The sequence below is a fragment of the Phaethon aethereus genome (assembly GCF_964289735.1).
Source record: "Phaethon aethereus genome assembly, chromosome: 2".
Classification (NCBI taxonomy): Eukaryota; Metazoa; Chordata; class Aves; order Phaethontiformes; family Phaethontidae; genus Phaethon; species Phaethon aethereus.
The window spans coordinates 153,513,729-153,533,286 of NC_138582.1; positions in this window are offsets into that span (position 1 = coordinate 153,513,729).

Below are 19,558 nucleotides of genomic sequence, written 5' to 3' on the forward strand. Positions count from 1 at the left end.
TGACTCCACTCAAAGGCTGCTGCAGCCCCACTTTGTGTCACAACCTCAGTTTGGGAGTTGCTGGCACGGGTGGTGGTTCAGCGCAGTTCACACCACGCAGCTGTGCTTGGCCCTATTTGGCCAAGCAGTGAGTGCAGTGGGGATGCATTTGATTTAACATCTGTGGTGTAGATGCCTGTATTTGTGCTGGTCATCCTTTAAAGTCAGTGGAAAGAAATAGGAGCTTTTATGGCACTGGATTAACTGACTGTACTGACAGGGTGAGTTCTGCCCTGGTGCCCAGATCTTTCTACTTCAAGGCTCTCTGAACTTCTAGGATTTAAAAGTTCAAGCTTGAAACTAATCTCTTCCTCTTATCCCAAAGGCTTGTGAATATTGTCTTACAAAGTCAGAAAGCTGAGCTATTCTCCTTCTGTAGACACCACGAAAGGCATCTGTTCTACAGTTACAGACAAAATTCACATTCCATCAGAGACTGGAAGAACATTTATTGCATCTTACATGTGGTTCACACTTGGAAAACAACAAATACCTTAACACTATGTACAATTTCAGGAAAATTTTCACATCTTCTTTTCTAAGAGTCAGGCTGCATCGACATTTTCCTCTTCTAACGTAGTTAAATGTTATTGCACCAGCTGTTTCTTGCAAGATCAAAAATTTATGATAGCTATAGGAGCTATGGCCGGACACTAAAATACAAAACAGCTTCACCAGGTTTTAGACCTTTTCTGCCTACTTTTGCATCCAAAATAGAATTGTGCAGTGTCCTGCTATTCCTGAAAGACACTATAGGCAAAACTAGCAGAATATCTGTGATACTGGGCAAATAAAGTTGCTTTATAGGGGAGATGAAATACTGAAAAGAACAAACCAGACAAACCCTACAAGGAGAGTAGCTTCTATGAAAAGCAAACTACCTATACGCAACGGGAGAAAAAAATCTGTCTGCACAGAACTGATTCACCAAGCAGTAACAGCTCGATCCCTTGGTCTTCCGTGGTTCAATATCAAGATCTACTTAGAGCATAAAAATGCTGGAGTCTTTTTAAAAAAAAAAAAAAAAGCCTGGGAAAGCCACATGTACCTTTCGTGATATTTCCAAACAAATGAGTGTAATTTTCCTCCTTGTATCAATCCTGCTTTTATTCCTATTTAAAAAAAAAACAACCAAAAACAACAACTAAGCAGTACAAAGCAATGTTTTACTGCTGCAGATTAATATATTTCTATCTACAAACATTTACATAGTATGTTGGAAGTTGATCACGGCTTAGATTTTATCGGGGACATTCTCTTTGTTGTAATTCCATACGTTGCCTGAGGAAAACCTAGGGTACAGAGCTGGCTATTTCTAAAAGCTGATTACAAAGTCTGCAACAAATTGTGAGTTAGGGCTTGATTAGTGTCTACTACAATACAAAAACTCATGCAAATTGTTATTACATCAAAAAAGATTGATCGTCAGTAAATCTGTTATACCTTTCCACAGATGCATATTTTTACGACTCCTACAGAGCATACCTCAAAAGCCTACCTTCCCAGCTCCCCTCGTGGGTGGCGGAGGGTTTACTCAGCTTAGTTGCACTGTGTTGAGTGACCCCGCAGTACTGCGATGCCATTAGCTGGCAAGGCAGTAGGTGTTTAATGTTGCTTTTGCAAAGGTCACTGCAACTTTCCTGGCTCAGGAGATGCATTTCCAGCTGCTGCTTCGCCCTGCCAGTATGGCACAAGGACTGCCCCATGTGTTCACCCTTTGTGCCCAATACTGCACTGAGGTGAGGTTGATCAGATGACAGCTCTCTACTTAAATGCTGGTGCACGGTTAGGATCAGTCTGTTTGCGGTGGCGTGCTCTTATGGTCATATGAGAGCACACTCTAACCTTTCACTAAACACTGTTAAGGACTGCCATGCCACTTATCTCTACTGGCAGCAATGCAGAGGCCTGGCACATTGTGCCTTCTGGAAAAAGTGGCTATTCAGGATGTCTCTGTAAAGAACCACTGAAGTTGTGAAAGGAAAAGCTAAAGAATGTCGCACCTGGTACACAGATCTGTGCCACATGAAGAATATCTCATGAAGGCTCTCTCATGCTATAGGAAAGCCAAGGACAAAACCAGACCTCTGGCTGCTTTGAAGCCACCTGTTTGTATTGGAACAGGCTGGACAATTTGCAGAGTCACCCTCATGCCACATTTTAAAGCTGACATCAGTGAAACATCAAAGCTAACAGCTTTGATGTGGCCCAATCCCACAAGGGCACTGGGACTGACTGATAACAGCAGGACCTCATTCTATACCAGAACGTCTTTGATACAACTCTACGGCAGGAGGAAAAGAAATCAGCACTGGCCCCCCTCACCTGGCCACCCTGATGGGGAAGCCTCCTCTGGTAAGTACTGTTCTTCTATCACATAGTGGAGCAGATGGTCTGTAGACCCTCCTGGAGCACACATCTATTAACATTTTCCTGTCACTGTAGTAAAAGGTTTTCTGTGATGCTGCTGCACTTTTCTATTAATAAGCTCCTAAGAGGTATGATGATGATATATGATTGTAAATATTATAATATATGACTGGTGTTTAGGGTTAAAACTGTCCTTTTAGGTGCTAGCTGGATGTTGCCGTTTTGGGCAGATTTGGGCCACTATAAATAGCCTTTTCAACGTTGAAAGTGTATAAGGGAGGTATCACTCTAAATGTGAAAATGCTCTCTGGCTTTTCCTTTTCACAGATCTCTCCTTGTTTCTTTCTGGCAGCCGTCAGCCATAACAAACGCTTACCACCAAAATGTAGCTGGGGAGGTGGATCAGGAGTGGTTGTGGGGGAAACAGATGTTTAAGACACTGCTGCTCTAAGAAAGCAAAAGTTCTCAATCATCCAGCTGCGTCTCTCCCTCTCTCAGTTTGCCTTGAATGACAAAACATGGCACATACATTCCTCTTCTCTTCAGTGAAGCAACTTCAATAATATTACCTTATGCTGAAAATATATCAAGGACTGTGATAATGAGACATAATTTCAGCTTGGTTGTTTAATAGTTGGACTAGTGTCCTGCTTCACAATGGAGAAGGACAGGGAACTGAGTGTAAAAGCGCCATCCTGATCTCACAGCTGACCCAGCAAAGACCTTCTCCATGGCCCAGTGAATGTAGGAAAAAAATGGGAGATACTGAGTTAGGTCCTAGGAATCACAGAATCACAGAATCACTAGGTTGGAAAGGACCTTCAAGATCATCAAGTCCAACCATTAATCCAGTGCCACCATGTCCCCTAAACCATGTCCTGAAGTGCCACATCCACACGTTTTTTGAACACTTCCAGAGATGGCGACTCCACCACCTCCCTGGGCAGCCTGTTCCAATGCCTGACCACTCTCTCGGTGAAGAAATTTTTCCTAATATCCAATCTAAACCTCCCCTGGCACAACTTGAGGCCATTTCCTCTTGTCCTATCGCTAGTTACTTGGGAGAAGAGGCCAACACTCCTGATTGAAGAACTTCTTGGTTGAATCATGAGGAGACAAACTGCCTTGCCTGCAAACGTGGTCTCACAGCAACCTTCCTGCATTCATGGCACTTGCTTTACAGCCTGCACAAAGGGTAGGTGCTGTGAGCAGCTCCTTCCTGCCCAGATTATGGAGTTTGGAGAACAGAGACTTCTGGGGACAGATCTTCAAACTTCTTCTTCTTCTTCTTCAAACTTCCCACGCTACAAAAGGGTTTTTGCCTTGGCATGTGACTTTTTGAGAGTTACCAGAAGGATGGCAGGAAGGCAAACCTGGTGTGAAAGTCAGTGCACACACCTCAAGCTGGTTAGCTCCTTCCCGTAGGAAGAAGAATGTGGCAAAGTTTCAGCTGGTAACCAGATTTATCTGAGCCCACCCAGTGGGTGAGCTCTCAGCAGCAGTGGGTGAGCTCTGCACCCACTGCTGCTGAGCTCCACAGTTTCACTGTCATCAGGGAGTTCTGCAGGCAGCAACTCTGTGGCTACCAGGTCAGCGGCAGAGCCCTTTGTTACCAGCTAAGGACCCCAAAAGCAGGACTGCAGAAAAGGTAAGTGACTTAAAAATTATTCCCATACTAGTGCCTAGTCAGTGTGCTCTTTCCTAGTATTATCGCCAACTATTTTCCTACTGTTACCACCATTGATGAGGTATGGGCTAGTACCACTGAAAAAAAGGCTACAAACCCCAAACTTGGTAGGTTTGCTCTATAGCAAAGCTTTTGGCAGACTGTCAAATATATCGCTAGAAACTGCCAGCTCCAATAGTGTTTTCTCCATGCTAGCCAGTAAGAGATCAATAGCAGTGCTAATCATGAAAGTAAGGAGAGATCATAAGAGAGCAGTAAAACAAGGGAAATTGTGTTTCACCTGTCATTCTTGTTGCTTCTGGATGGTTTCCGCTAGTAATTTCATAATGCACGGCGAATTTCCATAAGGCAGAAGGCCCAGCACATGCACAAAGAACTTCTGGAATTTTTGCCCATGGGTTGAATGCTTAATATAGAGAAAAATGTTGATCTATGGAAATATAGGCTGAGATTGCATAGGGGACAATTAGCCACCTGGCCTCAGGTATTACAGGTTGTCTGGTAAGCCCCAGTCCAGTGCAGATAACTGTAACCTCCACACATGAGCAGACAGGCCCCGTGGCTGCCTCAGTAGCCTCTTTAGCAGCTGCTTAGTAACTCTTTAGCTTCAGTAAAATGACTCTAGGCTTCTGCCAGTGTGAAACCAGGCAGGGGCCCTGGCAGCTGAGTTCAGAGGTTATCTATACTTTGAGTTTGCCGAGTCTGCAGGAGTCTAGCTTGATTTGCAGACAAAAGGGACAGAGGTGGGCTAAATTACACAGGGTTAGACTCACATATCTGCGTCTCAATTTTTGCACCAGTGTGTCATGATGCACAGCAGAGCCATTGATTTTTCCCGGATGCCAGCCCGTGGGAGCACTGCCGGGCCAGGGGACAATCTGGGAGAAGAAAGGGCTCCTATTCCCCTTCAGCAGCCTCCTCCAACCGTCTGTGCTCAGCATGAAGTTGAGAGCAAAAGGTGAAAGTCTCTTCAAAGTTTCTCTGCTGGGAGGACACTTGTAGGAGATGGGGCTCATGCCAGGGCTGAGGAGAAAGCAAACAGGAAAGAAGCTTCCAGACAGCAATTATAAAACAATCCCAAAGAGCATACTTTAGACAGATCAGTTTAGATCATAGGAAACAATTTATGAACCTATCATGTTCTTTTTTTCACTAGACTGAACACTGAGTACACAGCCAGTACATGGTCAGGTTTCTTCACCAACACATGTATACATGCTGTTTGCTGGGATGGAAGGTGATGTGCCAAGCAGCCAGATTTCAGACATGCAAAGATATAGGGCAGAGGAAAAAAAAAAGTAAGGATGATACTGTTGATAGAGTGAAAGGTTTACTGAGCTTGGACTAGGCACTCAGACTTTTAAAAGATAGGGTAGAAAAAGCCACATTATAATACTTTTGATAAAAGGAAGTAGCATAGACTTTACAGAATTAGGAGGAAAAGCCCATATATTTTTACTGAAATATTTCGTGTTGGATTTCATCTGTAATGAAACTAGAGGAACTACGGGAAGATGTCCATCCAGCCCTTGACTGCTTACTTAGAAGAATTATTGTATACAGACCTATGTCTCATCTGAGGCAATGTACTTCTCTGTCATTCATTCAGACACACTCAATTATAATACATCCAGGCCACATACAAAAATGTATTCTGTGGCATGATCAATATGCATGCTTTAGAAGGAAAGTACAAAGTCCAAAAGCTGTAGAAACAATAAATAAAACATCACACTACTAGAAGATGACAATTTTTATTTCACTTGTTATTCATTCCTCAATTTATCCCTCAAGAGTTCAAAAAGTTCAAGCAATGTCTATACGTTTAATACTTTCGAAGTTCTGCTGTAGCAGAAAATAATCTGTGATCCTTTATGGAGGCTTACTAGTTCAAAGTTTCCGAATTCTGGATGCCTGCTAAACTTGAAATATTTAAATAGTCAATGTGAAATTCTTCTTCTGGCATCTATTAGTAAAACAATAGTTCATGACCTAGTACACAGTGGTGAGAAGTATCTGTGTTCTCAGCAAGTGGTCAGATTTTATCAGTCTTTGAAGAATTTTCTTAAAAATTTTTCTTTCTTTCTTTAAACAAACCTGCTTTTACTTGGATTGTATCAGTCTCCACATCACCACTCAAGAAAAATTAAACTAGACAACAAGCTCAGAGCTGTATATGCCCCCAAAGCAATTTAAAAACAATGGAAGATTATATCACCTGTGGATATACGATCTGCTTCCTATGAACTCCCAGGACACTGCAATGAGCCCAGCAGTCTCTGTGATGTCTGAAGAAGATGTCATCCACTGCCCAAAGCTGCTGGTTACTGTTTCACGTACACAAGGGTATTGTTAGGCGATATAATTTTGATGATGTAATGTTTGCAATTTTGTATCCTGTTTCCATAGTTCTGTTGGGTCAATTCCTAGTCTGAAATTCCCTTTGTGTGGTTGAATTAATCTCTCCCATTAAAAGAGGTTGTTTTTATCACTTGTCTGCAGAATCTAAAATAGCAGTACTCCAAGCAGATGGCTATCCTCTTTGTCACAAGACAGAGATTCTAACTTACAGATTCTAGTTATGAATCGAGCTAGATCTCGGTGGTAACTATTTGCTTGTATAAATATTTGCACAAATTTTCCCAGAAATAAAGATAAACTAAAAATGGAAGGAAATTGGTGTAGATAAAAAGACCTTTTTTCTGTTTCATTTACATAAGTAAGACGGAGAAGTGCAAGCTACCCTAAGAGCAGTCTGCTGTGGAAATAAAAGTACTTTCCTACGGACATAAAGCTTACTGATTTCCTGTTGTCTGCATAACCTGCGACGGTCTAAATTCACACTGCAGGAACGGCTCAAGCTGACCTAAGACTGTGCTGGCACTGAGAGTGGGGGGACCCCCCCACCCCTTTGGTTACGTGCTCCTGCCACTTCACCTGCGCCAGCTCTGCCCATATAGTGCAGCCATGGGGGAGTGAGGCCGACTCGCTGATCTGACAGAAACTTTCTTTCTGCAAGGTTTGTTTTCAGTCAGGAATTGGTGCTTTCCCCTGCACGTGATCCGGCGGCAGTGGGAGCATGCAGCTGAGAGTGGGCATACGGAGAAAGTCCCCATTTTTGGCAGCAATACGGTCTCAGCCAGGCTTCTGCAGCCCGTGGAGAACTCCCTGGGTGCCTCTGCTGTGGAGGATACATTAAGACGGGTTGGGCAGCTAATAAAGCCACCCCTTAGCTTTAGTCAAAACAAGATTGTAGGAGCCACACAAACCCTTCTCTTCACGTTGTAGCACTTGAATCATGTAACTCATCTGTTGTATTGGCAAGTGTATTTCTCTCCTGAAAAAGCGCTGCTGAGGAATAATGGATTAGGAAGGAGGCCTTCATTTTGAGAGGTGAGAGAATAATGAACATGACATGCTTCCTAAAATACAGATGGTTATAATCTGAACTTTTGCCCTGGACCTATTCAATCGCTTGTACAAGTTAATAATTAAACCATAATTAAGTTTTTGCTTAACAGTCCGGAACCCTTTAAAGCCTGTAGTTCCATGTAACATCTAGGCAGAGCTTACCTGCTCCTTTTGTGATACATATGAATATCTGAATTACACAGCAGGATGAAGCTTCTTTTGTTTATACTAGTTGAATCGATAGGATATTTTTACTAATAGCCACACATCTTAATTTAGCACATTTTTATGCAAGTAAGAAAAACTCCTCTAATTTTGTTTCCTGAAAGGGTAAATCCTGGAACCTGCACTCAGCCTGATCATTCATCCTGGTGGAAGGGCCTTTCCATGGGAGCTGTGGGGAAAAAATGAACCTTTTCTATGTTGCTAGTACAGTCTCAGGGCCACATTACCTTGTGCAGATAATCTATTGCAACTCCATGGAGTTAGTGAGGGAAGAGCTGGCAGATCGGGGCTGCCCTGTTCTTCGTAGTAGTAGTAACTTCTGGCAGAGCGTGCCCCTGCGCTCTCTGCTCCCAAAGCACAGAGACCACGTACAATCTCCTCTTGCTGTTCCTCAGATGTCACGGGCAGCACAGCAGGGCCATGCCTTCAGCTGGTATTGAGGAAGAGGTAGGATCTGACTGAGTTTGACTAGAATATCATCGTAGCAGACAATGCAACTTTACAGTAAAAGGAAGCTATGAGGGAGTAGCCAGTATTACTTATGTCTGTAATACGGGAGGTGTCTTTCACATGTCGGCTAGGAGCCATTTGCCAATGTGCCCTGCAAGCAGAAAGCTTATGGTGTCTAAAGGTCCAAAGGCAAGTTTCTAATATCAACTTTCTTCGCTTTTGTAGTGCTTGTAAGACACTATCCAGCATATGGAGCTAAAGTTACACACTATTTCTGCCTTACAGTATGGTTCTATAGCAATGTCTATCTCTTTCATGATGCTTTCCACCACTAGAAATGTTCTGTAAAGGAGCTTATTTTCTTGTTCCAAATTTACAGATGAAGAAAGGAAGGTAATAATAACATAAATACATAATGTCATTTTTATAGGTCATCCAGCCAACTGCCTCAAAATTGAACACTGTCCACCAAATCCCCATGGTGTGATCCAACCACAACAGGGCCTTCCCTGTGTGTACTCAACCAGAGCAGTACAGCTATTGTTTGTATGGGAAGTTGTATGTCATGAAACATCCTGTAGCCATACTCAAGGAAAGATTATTTATTTTAAATAGAAAGGGTAAAATAATAAGAAGCTCTAAGCAATTTTAAGAGCTGCTGACTTCCACATATATTTAAGAAAACCTACTATTATAGAACCTGTACTTGCTTATTCAGCTAGAAATTAGGTTGTTGCTTAGATTTCAAGACAGGAGGAGTTTCTGATCTATTCAGACCTTCCTATCTCATTGAAAAGCATCCTCTGGTTTCCTGACTAGCCTCTGTATTATCTCCCCTCCACAAACTGTTCTCCATGGTCATCCTTGTATCATGACCTTAGGCCACAGCTCTCCCCATCCCTTCCAGCTAGGTGAGCTCTGCCAAGACTTCACTGAGATCAGCTCTACCCTAATTCTTTCCTACATTCATGTTTCTTTGTACTAAGAAGCCGACATTTTCTGATAAATTATATCATCCTTCCTAGAGAAGTACAGGGAAATACTGGAGTATCTCAAATAATTCAAGATGCTGACTACTGGTTATCATTAATAAATAAGTCTCCAGCTACTTTCGAAAATAAAGAAAAACTACAGGCCATTTCTGCCTATAACAAGTCCATGAACACATCCTGAATAGCAAAACATTATGTAAAAATACTTCCCTATATACAGAATTGCGCATTCTCCATTCAACACAACACACTGAATCAGATTAAATGAACAAAAACTTACTGAAAATATATGCTTGAAATTGCTTGTTCAGCGGGTCTTAAAACACTAAGCACCATAAGGTCATGCACCAAGAAACCACAGTTGAGACCAAATTAAAAAAAAGGAAAGAGACAAAACCAACAGAAGACTGTGAAAAAAATGGGAATTACATGCAAGGAATCACTGCAGAGTGGGAAGGAAAGAGAGTGCAAGATATACGAGAGGAAACCATTATGACTTAGTTCTGCTTATACAGAAATCACTGTGAGATTTATTAGTTGTTGCCCAGGAGCAGGACCAAACCCTGTATAAGTAAGTATTGAATGAAAACAAGAGGTCTGGTGCTGGACTGCTAACAGTTTACATCCTCCTGTGCTCAGTGTGTGCATTCAGATAGTACGACATATACAGATTCAAAATAACAAAAGCTTATGATTAAATAGTTCTATAAGAAGTTGCTAGGTTCCTGGAAGACAATTTAACATCAAGGTTTTTTTCCTCCCTACGGAAAAAAATCTAATAATTTCTTAATACCATGTGAAGAATTTCCCTAATTTCACAAACTACAGTTGCATGTAAGTGTATCAAAACAGACTGTAAACCTTAGAAATTATCTACAAGTAAAAAAACTTTACATGAACTTTGTCGTGCTGACATTTCAGTCAAGGAGAGTATTGTGGTTTAACCAGGACAGAGAGATGAATTTCACTGATCTCAACAGGAGCTGAAAATACACCAAAATGTGAAGTGATCCTAACTCTTTATATTCAGTAATAAAGATGAAAAAGCACTACTGTATTGTCTACCAATAATTGAATAACACCATGGACCTGAAATTCACAGAAAAAACCAACAGCCAAATAAACTCAAAAGCCCCACAGAAGCCTAGAAACCCCGATTGCCCATGGAAAAGCCAAATAACAAGTTTGCTGAAATGCAACGGCAATAGGTATTCATGCATTGTCAAATATTAGTCAAGACAGAGACGTAGGTATTGTGCCTTGAACAAATATTTTGTTTGAGGAAGGTGCATAGATTATTAAAAGGTCACAGAAACCAGGAAATGACTCATATCACAGGACTTCAAAATCTCCTGCCATTTACTGGAGTGAACATACTGTGCCTCATCAGCTCAAATTATAATGGAGATGATTTAAACCTGTATTATCTTGTTAAAACAACTGTGAATGCAAAAGATACATAAGATCAAAGGATCAAGGAGATCTGCAAAAGTGCTTCCAAAGCTCAGTGTTCTTCTAGGACCTGAGGGGGAAAGCTCAAGTGAAAAATGGAAACCAAAGGCGTTAAAGTCCTTAGTAAATACTAAATATGAATTCGTAATTGAAACGCTTGTGGGAAAAACTACTTTGACACAATGGATGGTGGATGATGGAACAAAAGATCTTACAGGTTGAATACAAGACCTTGGGGACTCTAGTAGCACATCCAAAGACTAAATGACAGATCCAAAAACTGTAACTTCATTCAGGTCACTGGATGCACTATAAACACAGAGTTGAGCAGACGAAACCAGAGAATCAAGGGGAAGTATTACAGTGATGCAGGAAACCCAGTGGAAAAGTAATCTTTTCAAACCCATGGGAAACAAAAAACTATGTGTAACTATATATATATTGTATAACAGAGGAGGATTAGGTGAAAGACAAGGAATAATCCTCTCATGCCAGGAAAATTCAGTCATCTAATTCAAACTCCTGATCCAGAAGAAAATATTTTGGTTTGTTTGCAAGTGTTTTGGCTTACATGTTGTCATGAGGAGATGACAGCAGATTATACTTAATGTTGCCATCCAGGACATTAAAGTCTGATCACTATTTGGAGACAGATATCACCAAGAAAAACTCAATATGGAATAGGGAAAATTCTTGCCTGCATAAGTAGGGCTAGTTTTCTCTTTCAACAATTTCAGAAGCCCTGTGATTTTGCAGAAATGAATACAGTTGGACCTTGTTCTAATGAAGGTCTCCAGGCATTTGTGCAGTGGAAATATAGAAATAATAGGAAATCAGTACCTCAACTTGGTATTAAGGAGGCTTGCTCATTTACTGGCACTGTTTTGTATCAAAAGAGAAGTAAGGAAAAAGATTATGAACATGAGCTGTAGATTCCCATTGCAATTTTTGCAACAGTATAAGGGTACTATTAGCATCATTACATTTTTAATGTGTCCATCTACATTTTGGCTTCAGTTTCAAATGGAGATTGTATTTTGCCTTGCTTTCTTTTCTAAATTGGTCTTCAAGGTTGATGTGTTACACAGCTTCTGGCTTCTACCTCAAAGTGCTGCGCTGCAGCAATTGTTGAAGTGCCTCCTACAAAGTTTACGGATAAAACTCAGGAGAAAGGGATTGTACAAATACATTATAAAATAATTTTAATTTTTTATTATAGACTTGATAGCAAGAAATACTGACTACCTACACCTCTTCTTAAAAGGGAGTTGCAAGAGATTATCCGGCTGTCTCAATCGAAAATTTTATAATAATAGCGTATTCTAAATGTGAGAGCAATGTGATGAAAGTGCAAAAGAGTTACTCAACCACATCACTGCAAATCCTTCCAAAACCCTGATGTGCTGCAGTTTTTATAAGGGAAGGTCTAATGATGCACAATGTTTGTTATTATGCTGCCATGGCCACCTAGTGAGGAACGTGCTTAAGAGAAAGTCGAATAAAGACGGCACAGTTACACTAACCTTGGCATAAGCCCTCTGTTGGATACAGAAACAAGGGGCCTGTGCCGAGTATGTTGGTGGATAAAATAAGTTGTGCTCTTGGAGGAGAGGAGGACGTCATGTTCTTTGCGCTGTATTTCTTTGTAATGCCTGTGCATTCACAGTGATGCCCAAACTCTCAAGGTACTCCGTCTGCTGGAGGTATTGCCAGAGACAGATGTCCCATCCTGTGCCCAATGCCCATTTCCACTGCCCCCCTTTGCCACATTCATGCTACCATAAAGGAACTGCTACATGGCTTCTCTCATTGGTTTTTACATTCCTATTTTATCAGCCAGCTTGTGCGTTGGGGCAAACTTTGATCCAGTTGGTTATTATGACTATTAGTATTAAGGCTTTTCCTGATTGGAAACATTACTTAACATTGCAAACAACAACAATGTAGGATTGGGAGTGTGCAACGGACTGCCCGCCCAAGGCGATCACAGGGACAGTGACATGGCAAGCCTCCCAGACATGGTGAGTCTCTCAGAGAGGCTGACAGGACAGGAAACTCAAATAATAATGAAAACTTCAGTTACCTCCACGGTAAATTACATTAAATATCATGTCTAGACATGGTTCTAGGAATGATGGTTTGGGTTTCACAAATAACTTCTCCACTAAACAGGTAGCTCAGCACAAGAGGGAGAACAATTCTCGATATTGTTCTGAAGGACAGGAACAGTTTGGTTCAAAATGTAACTTAACTCAAAATGCCTTACTTTACTTTAACAATTGCATTCAACAACCTTGCAGAAATGACAAAAGGTGGAAAATACACTACTTGAAACAAATAAATAAAAAGATGGAAAGCATTTAAAAGAAGACGAAAGGCTAAACTAAAGGTTAGAGTGTAGGCAAAATGTAGACTATTTAAAGACACCATACTTGAAGCTTGGTGTAACTATAAACCATCTGTCAGTAGGAGCTTTTGAAAGATTCAAAAGGCTGACATGGATAAACAGCAAGATACAGGAGATTTTAGAATTAAGAAGGCATCCCTCATGGCAAAGAATGCTAACAGACTCTTGGGCTGTATTAGGAGAAGCATTGCCAGCAGGTTGAGGGAGGTGATCAGAACTTCTCCTCTACTCAGGTAGAGGCCACCCTGGAGCGGCCACACTGGCCACACTCCTCACTGGTGAGGACACACCTGGAGTGCTGTGTCCAGTTCTGGGCTGCTTCGTATCAGAATGATACTGACTTAATGAAGCCAGTGCAGTGAAGGGCCACAAATATGATGAAGGGACTGGAGCATCTTTCATATGAGGACAGATTAGGACACCTGGGCCTGTTTAGCCTGGAGAAGAGAAGGCTCCGGGGGATCTTATCAATGCGTACAAATATGTGATGGGAGGGAATGGAGAAGAGTGAGTCAGGCTCTTCTTCATGGTGCCCAGTGACAGGACAAGAGGCTATGGGCACAAACTAAAACACATGGAATTCCATTTGAATGCAAGGAAGCACTTCTTTTACTGTGAGGGTGGTCAAACACTGGAATACATTGCCCAGAGAGGCTGTGGAGTCTCCGTCATTGGAGATACTCAAAAGCTGCCTGGACATGGTCCTGGGCAATCTGCTCTAGCTGACCCTACTTGAACAGAGGGGTTAGACTAGATGATCTCCAAAGGTCCCTTCCAACATCACTGAATCTGTGATTCTTCAGCAAGTTGAAGCCTCATTTCCACTGCTTCCCTTTGCCACATTCATGCTAGAATAATGGCTTCTGCAAAGTCAATGAATTCCACGCAAACACATCAGAGTTCTTTGAGAAGCCAATGTCACATCCAGCTGATGTATTCTACTTTGCATTCAATAGTTGTTCAACAAGAGCTTTCATCAAAGATCATAAAGAAACTAAGCTGCCATGGAAAAAGAGAGATCTTCACATGGACAAATAACTGGTCAAAAGACAGAAAGCAAAGGACAGGAGTTAAGGGGGGTGGGGATTTACAAGTGGCTTCTGAGAAGGAAGATGTGTACTGAGGTCTGTACGTCACCATGTACCTTTCTGAGCAAGAAGAGTAACAGGAGGTGACATAGTTTGATTCTGCTGCTGCAGAATCATTCAGGAGAGTGAAGATGAGGACTGAGTTGTGTACGACTGAGACACTGGGAGATAAAATGGCACGGCAAAATTCAGCATATGTAAGTGAAAAGGAATTCATCCGGGGAGAAGCTGTCGTACAAAGAGAAACAGAGGGCTGGGATTGTTTAGCCTGGAGAAGCTCAGGGTGAATATTTTCAATAGATTGATACCTGATGGGAGCAAGTAGAGAAGATGGAGCCAGCCTCTTCTTAGCAGTGCCCAGTGACAGGACAAGTGGCAATGGGCACAAATTAAAATGCAAGAATTTCTGTCCTTCCAAGCTCACCCATTCTGTGATTCTGTTTAAAAAATATCCTAAAAGTACATCCCTAATGAAGAGCTCTGACCTGTTTGTTATGACTCTGTAATGAATGACAGGGCAGGATTTCAAACAGATAAATACTGATTAAAATGTAGGAATAAAAGGGCAGGATTAAATAGGCAATGGAAGGAAGTAGAAAAAATTATAATACAAAGCTCTATGAAAGTATCAGTTCAGGGCTAACTGATGACCAGTAAAACAAACAGACTGTTAGAAAATATTAGAAAACACAGAATAAAAGAGAAAGCATCCCATTCTTGGCCCTAGAGGCACTCATTTTTTGTGTACTTTGTCTAGTTATAGTCTTCTCATCTGAAAAAGGATACAGTAGGAAGGCAACTGCACAGCAAAGTAAAAATAGGATAATTAAAGTGTAAGTGCTCCCATATGAGGAACTATTAAATAGATCAGGATTCTGCTGGCTGAAACAAACAAAACTATGGGAGGATATGATGGAGGTTTACAAAATCATGTGTGGCATAAAGTAAGCAAATAGATAGTTGCTCGCTGTCTCATCTAATCTGAGAATGGAAATCAGATGAAAGTAGCAGGTGGAAAGTATAAAACTAAAAGAAGGATGTATATGTAGTTAAGGTGTGTGACTGTTTGTCACAGGAGGCCCTAGATGGTGTAGTTTTTGGGGGTTTAAAATACATGGATGAGAAATTCTCTTCTATGAAGAGAAATACAGCTATTATATATGAAGATGCTATCCCTATGGGCTCAAAAAGCCCTGGGTCACAAACTGCTGAAGTCTGCAGTAACATTCTGGGCAAGTATCATTACATGCTTGTCCTGTTCATATGCTGTTGCCTAGGCAAAGCTACTTGCTGTCACTGGTGACAGATGGACTTTGCTCTGACCTGATAAAACTGGTTGCCACAGTAGGCCTTGATTTGCCCCCATGTGAATTTACATTTCTGTGTACATTTCTTCCAATGATTGTTATGGATTTAATACAGATTGTTGTTTGGTTTACTTGGCAATCCCTGCCTTGATATCGTGTCTCTGTCCTTTGCCCACCAGATCCTCTGATTTATCAGGATTGCTTCACACAACATTGTGCAAAGGGCAAGATACTGATGACGGTGGTTACTTAATCCACTCCATCCCATTCTAACAGCTAATCCTGCAGGCAAATGCGTTCTAAAGCTAGATGAGGTATGTTATGCCTTCAGAGGGGATTACAGATAAGATGGTCGCACAGTAGGGAAGGAGTTATCCCTTCCCTCACCCCCTTAACATTAACCATGTTAAGTATTGAAAGCAACTGGAGGAGGAAAAATTACTATGTTCTTTATTAAATCCAAAGTCACTCCATTCCCAATTTTTTTCCCTGGAAATGATCATTTAAAATATGCCCTCTTTGAAAATGGGAAGAGTTGTTTTGGAACAGCAGCTTTATGACAAGGAACCTGAGTTGCTTTGGTTGTAAGAAATACAGATTTTGCTAGAGCAGAAAGGTACTGCACACGATGCATGCTTACTGTGTCTCCTTTAGCAAGTTTACTGTATTCATAAAAAGCATCTTTAGCTCTCCCATCGACATAGGAGGTCCAAAGCATATCCTAAAGTGGCCTTTGAAAAACTGTGGAACCAATGTGGAAATAGTAGGCTTTGGAAATGTATTACTACTTTTTATTTCATTGAGACCCAGAGGAAACCTGGTCTGTCAAATATTGTGCTGCACTGGATACAAATACACTTACCATATACTTACCATGAAAAAAGAACAATTCACAGCACCCAGTATGTCCATGAAGTACACACAAAGTGCAACTTCGGGAAAACTCTAACCTCCGAACTTAATTTTTCTTACTGCGCCCTTTGAAAACTGTTGTTTCACCCTTTTCATTGCTGATGTGGGGTAGAAAATAGATGTACTTCGAATATCAAAGCTGTTTTCTTTTTATTTAAAATGTAATTAATATTTTGTAAGGACTCTGACAATCCTAAACAGGAATCTACATCTGTGTCATTATTATTTACATATTTCAATGGTTGCTTTAGAGACATTTAAAAAATAATATTTAGGTCATTCAGTCTTAAAAGCTGTCTTGGTTTAAAGGTTCGTGACACAATGCAGAAAGGTAAGCTGTCATTTTTAAGACTACTGCTTGCATTAGTTGAGATTAAATGATTAATCAATTTATCTGAACAAAATTCCATGTAAGTAAGAGGTAGCTAGCCTTTTTCTCCATTCTCCATCAGAGAAGTAAGATGTGGTGTCTCTTGAGTGTTACACCTTGTATCTAGCAGAATAACATGCAACTAAGTTTTTCATATTATCTTTAGCAAGCAAATTATTCCAGCACAAAATCAGGAATCTACTCATGATCATTATGTAAGATAGCTAATGACCTTCAAAATGCATGTTGGTTTTCTCTGAAAAATACTGGTATATCACTCTCATACACAACCATAGCTTTTTGAGTGGCCGAAACACAAATTTTCTTGTTATTCTTCCCCAGATAAATGACTCCTGTCTGTTACAACCCCAATGCTGTGTGTAATCCACATTTTTAAACTGCGTTGACTATAAGCAGTGTATTTTAATTGCCCAGAGCTAATGTGCTTATAGTCTTAAATCCTCCTTACTGTCCACAGAAACCGAGCAGGCACCGGGAGGATCAACAGATGGGAGTGCCCAGCTCTGGCTGCTCTTGGGGGGGGTGGGGGGGAAGAGAAACACTATTATGTAGCTTCTTCATAAAAATAGGCTGGATTCTTTAGAAAAGGGGTGGCCAGCCACAGCAGTATCATTTACATTTCAGTGTGGTCTCCAGAGAAATCCTGCCCAGAGTTCTGTTATTGCTGCAGCACTTTCACTCCTTGCTATTATTTGCTGAATGTGAAATCATATGGATGTGCTGTGTTTAAGGATGTCACACAGCAAAGGAACCTCCCTGAATCTGATACACATGCCAATAGTCACTTTTACAAACTTTTCAAATTACTGCATGAAGAAGAAAAAAAGAATGTGCGTGTCTATGTGTGTCATTTCTGCTAGGAGGGACTGGTGAGTTTAGCAATCATGCTTGTTTCACGGTGAATCGTAACTCCTGACTCACTGCCATGACAACATACGGGTCAGCCTTGTAATCTGGAAATGGGACAGCAGGATTAGTCTTTGCAACAGGACGCCTGTAGATTGCTGTCAACCTCCCTCTGAAGTAGCTGAGCTTCTCAGCTTCTGCTGGACATTGTGCGTACCTGGCATAACTGAGAAAATCTCTGAAAGTACCAATGAATTAAGGACTTCAACACCTGGACACGTGCATCCTCCTGAGACTTTTGTGTACTTGAACAACCTAAATAGACACATTTCAAGGCCTGGTTTTACTTGTGATGGCACTGGTGAAGGGAGAGAGAGGAGGATAGCTGTGCAGTTAGGTAGCCACTCTTCCATCATGAATTTCACAGCTCATGCTACACTAGGCAGTGCTGTCAGGGAAAACACAAACCGTTAGTTCCCTTGGCATATCAGCCCCTGCTGTTTCTGCAATGTTCTATAGGAAATGCTGTTATCCCCATGTTTAAGCTGTGGAAGCTAAGGCAGATGGTTCAAGTGAACTTACCAAAGGCTCCCAGGTGTCTTTCAGACACAGAATGAGACTGTGAGAGCCCTTTGTTATTTATTCCAGGTTGTCTCTCACATTACTGACTCACTACTGACACACTCATCTTTGTTACTAAGGTTACACCGCAGCTAGTTCAGTAGGAACAAACTGGATGGAGGTCCTTCTAGCGTTTAGCTGCCCTCAGCGGCTGTCTGAGGGCACTGTGCTATGCAACTGGTCTAGGGTCCCCTGAGGACACATGAAGTGCCATGGCTCTTTCATTATAAATCCCAGCCCTAAGGGAAGGACTGAAAATAATCCCCCATCTTTTGAGAAAGATAATCACAGTTACTCAGTCCCAATGACTTGTTTTCATGGTCAAGGATATAGCCAAGTCCGTAACACAGTGGAGAGGGAATTTTGATGCTGAAAATATGGTTACAGGAGCTATCATTGCTAAGCTGTCTTCCTTTTTTTGTCACATCCCTGAAGTAATCAAAACCTCAGGAACACTGATTGCATATATTTGCACTAGCTGAGATGGAGCTGCCATTTTTTTTACTTCTCTGAGCTCTGTATCAGGCCAGGAATTAGGCAGCCTTCATGCAAGACTGTAAAGGCATGAGGGGAAATGCTTAAGTGCAAATTAAGTGGGGAGCTGCCTTGGAACCAGTTATGCTAGTTTTCTAACTTAGCTTCCCTTAGCAGTGTATGAAGATTGAGGAAAGCATATGCATAATCATTTACAAATATTATATGCAGAGAAGCTTATCTGCTTGGTGCTACTCTGACAGAAATTCGAAGAGATCACTGGGAAGGAATCAACAGGAAACAGAATAGCATTAAAAAAAAAGCAGTCAGAAGATCTCCAGTGTTCTTCTAGGAAGATTAATTATCAGGGAGGGCTAACCAAGCTGTTACTGCTTGACCCTCACATATTTGAGGTCAGGATCAAACAGGATAGTAAATGATAAGAAGAAAAAAAACCCCACCCTTCAGCCTTATTAAAAAAAAGGGATTAGGTTAGTTGTCACGATTAACCGAGGACTCCGTATGAGTAGTAAAAAACACGCAAGAAAACAGGCAGTTGCCCATGAATTACAGCAGGCTAGATGTCTCTCCCAACTCAGAGATGGCTTCACTGAAGAGACCCTACAAAAGCTTGATAGGAAAATAAGTTTGTATTTTTCCCTCGTTGTTGTACATCTTTCAGTGAATAAATACGACGCTTATTTTGAAGGAGCTAGATCTGAGCTACTTTAATTACCCACTACCACTGGCTCCTGTAATAGGGATGAAAAACGCACAACACGGCCTGGCTCTCCAGAGTTAAAATAGATACACAGACAGCAAACAGGTCGGCTGCAGCAGCCAGATCCAATCTCAGAGCAAGAGGACTACCTAGTTCCGCCTGGAG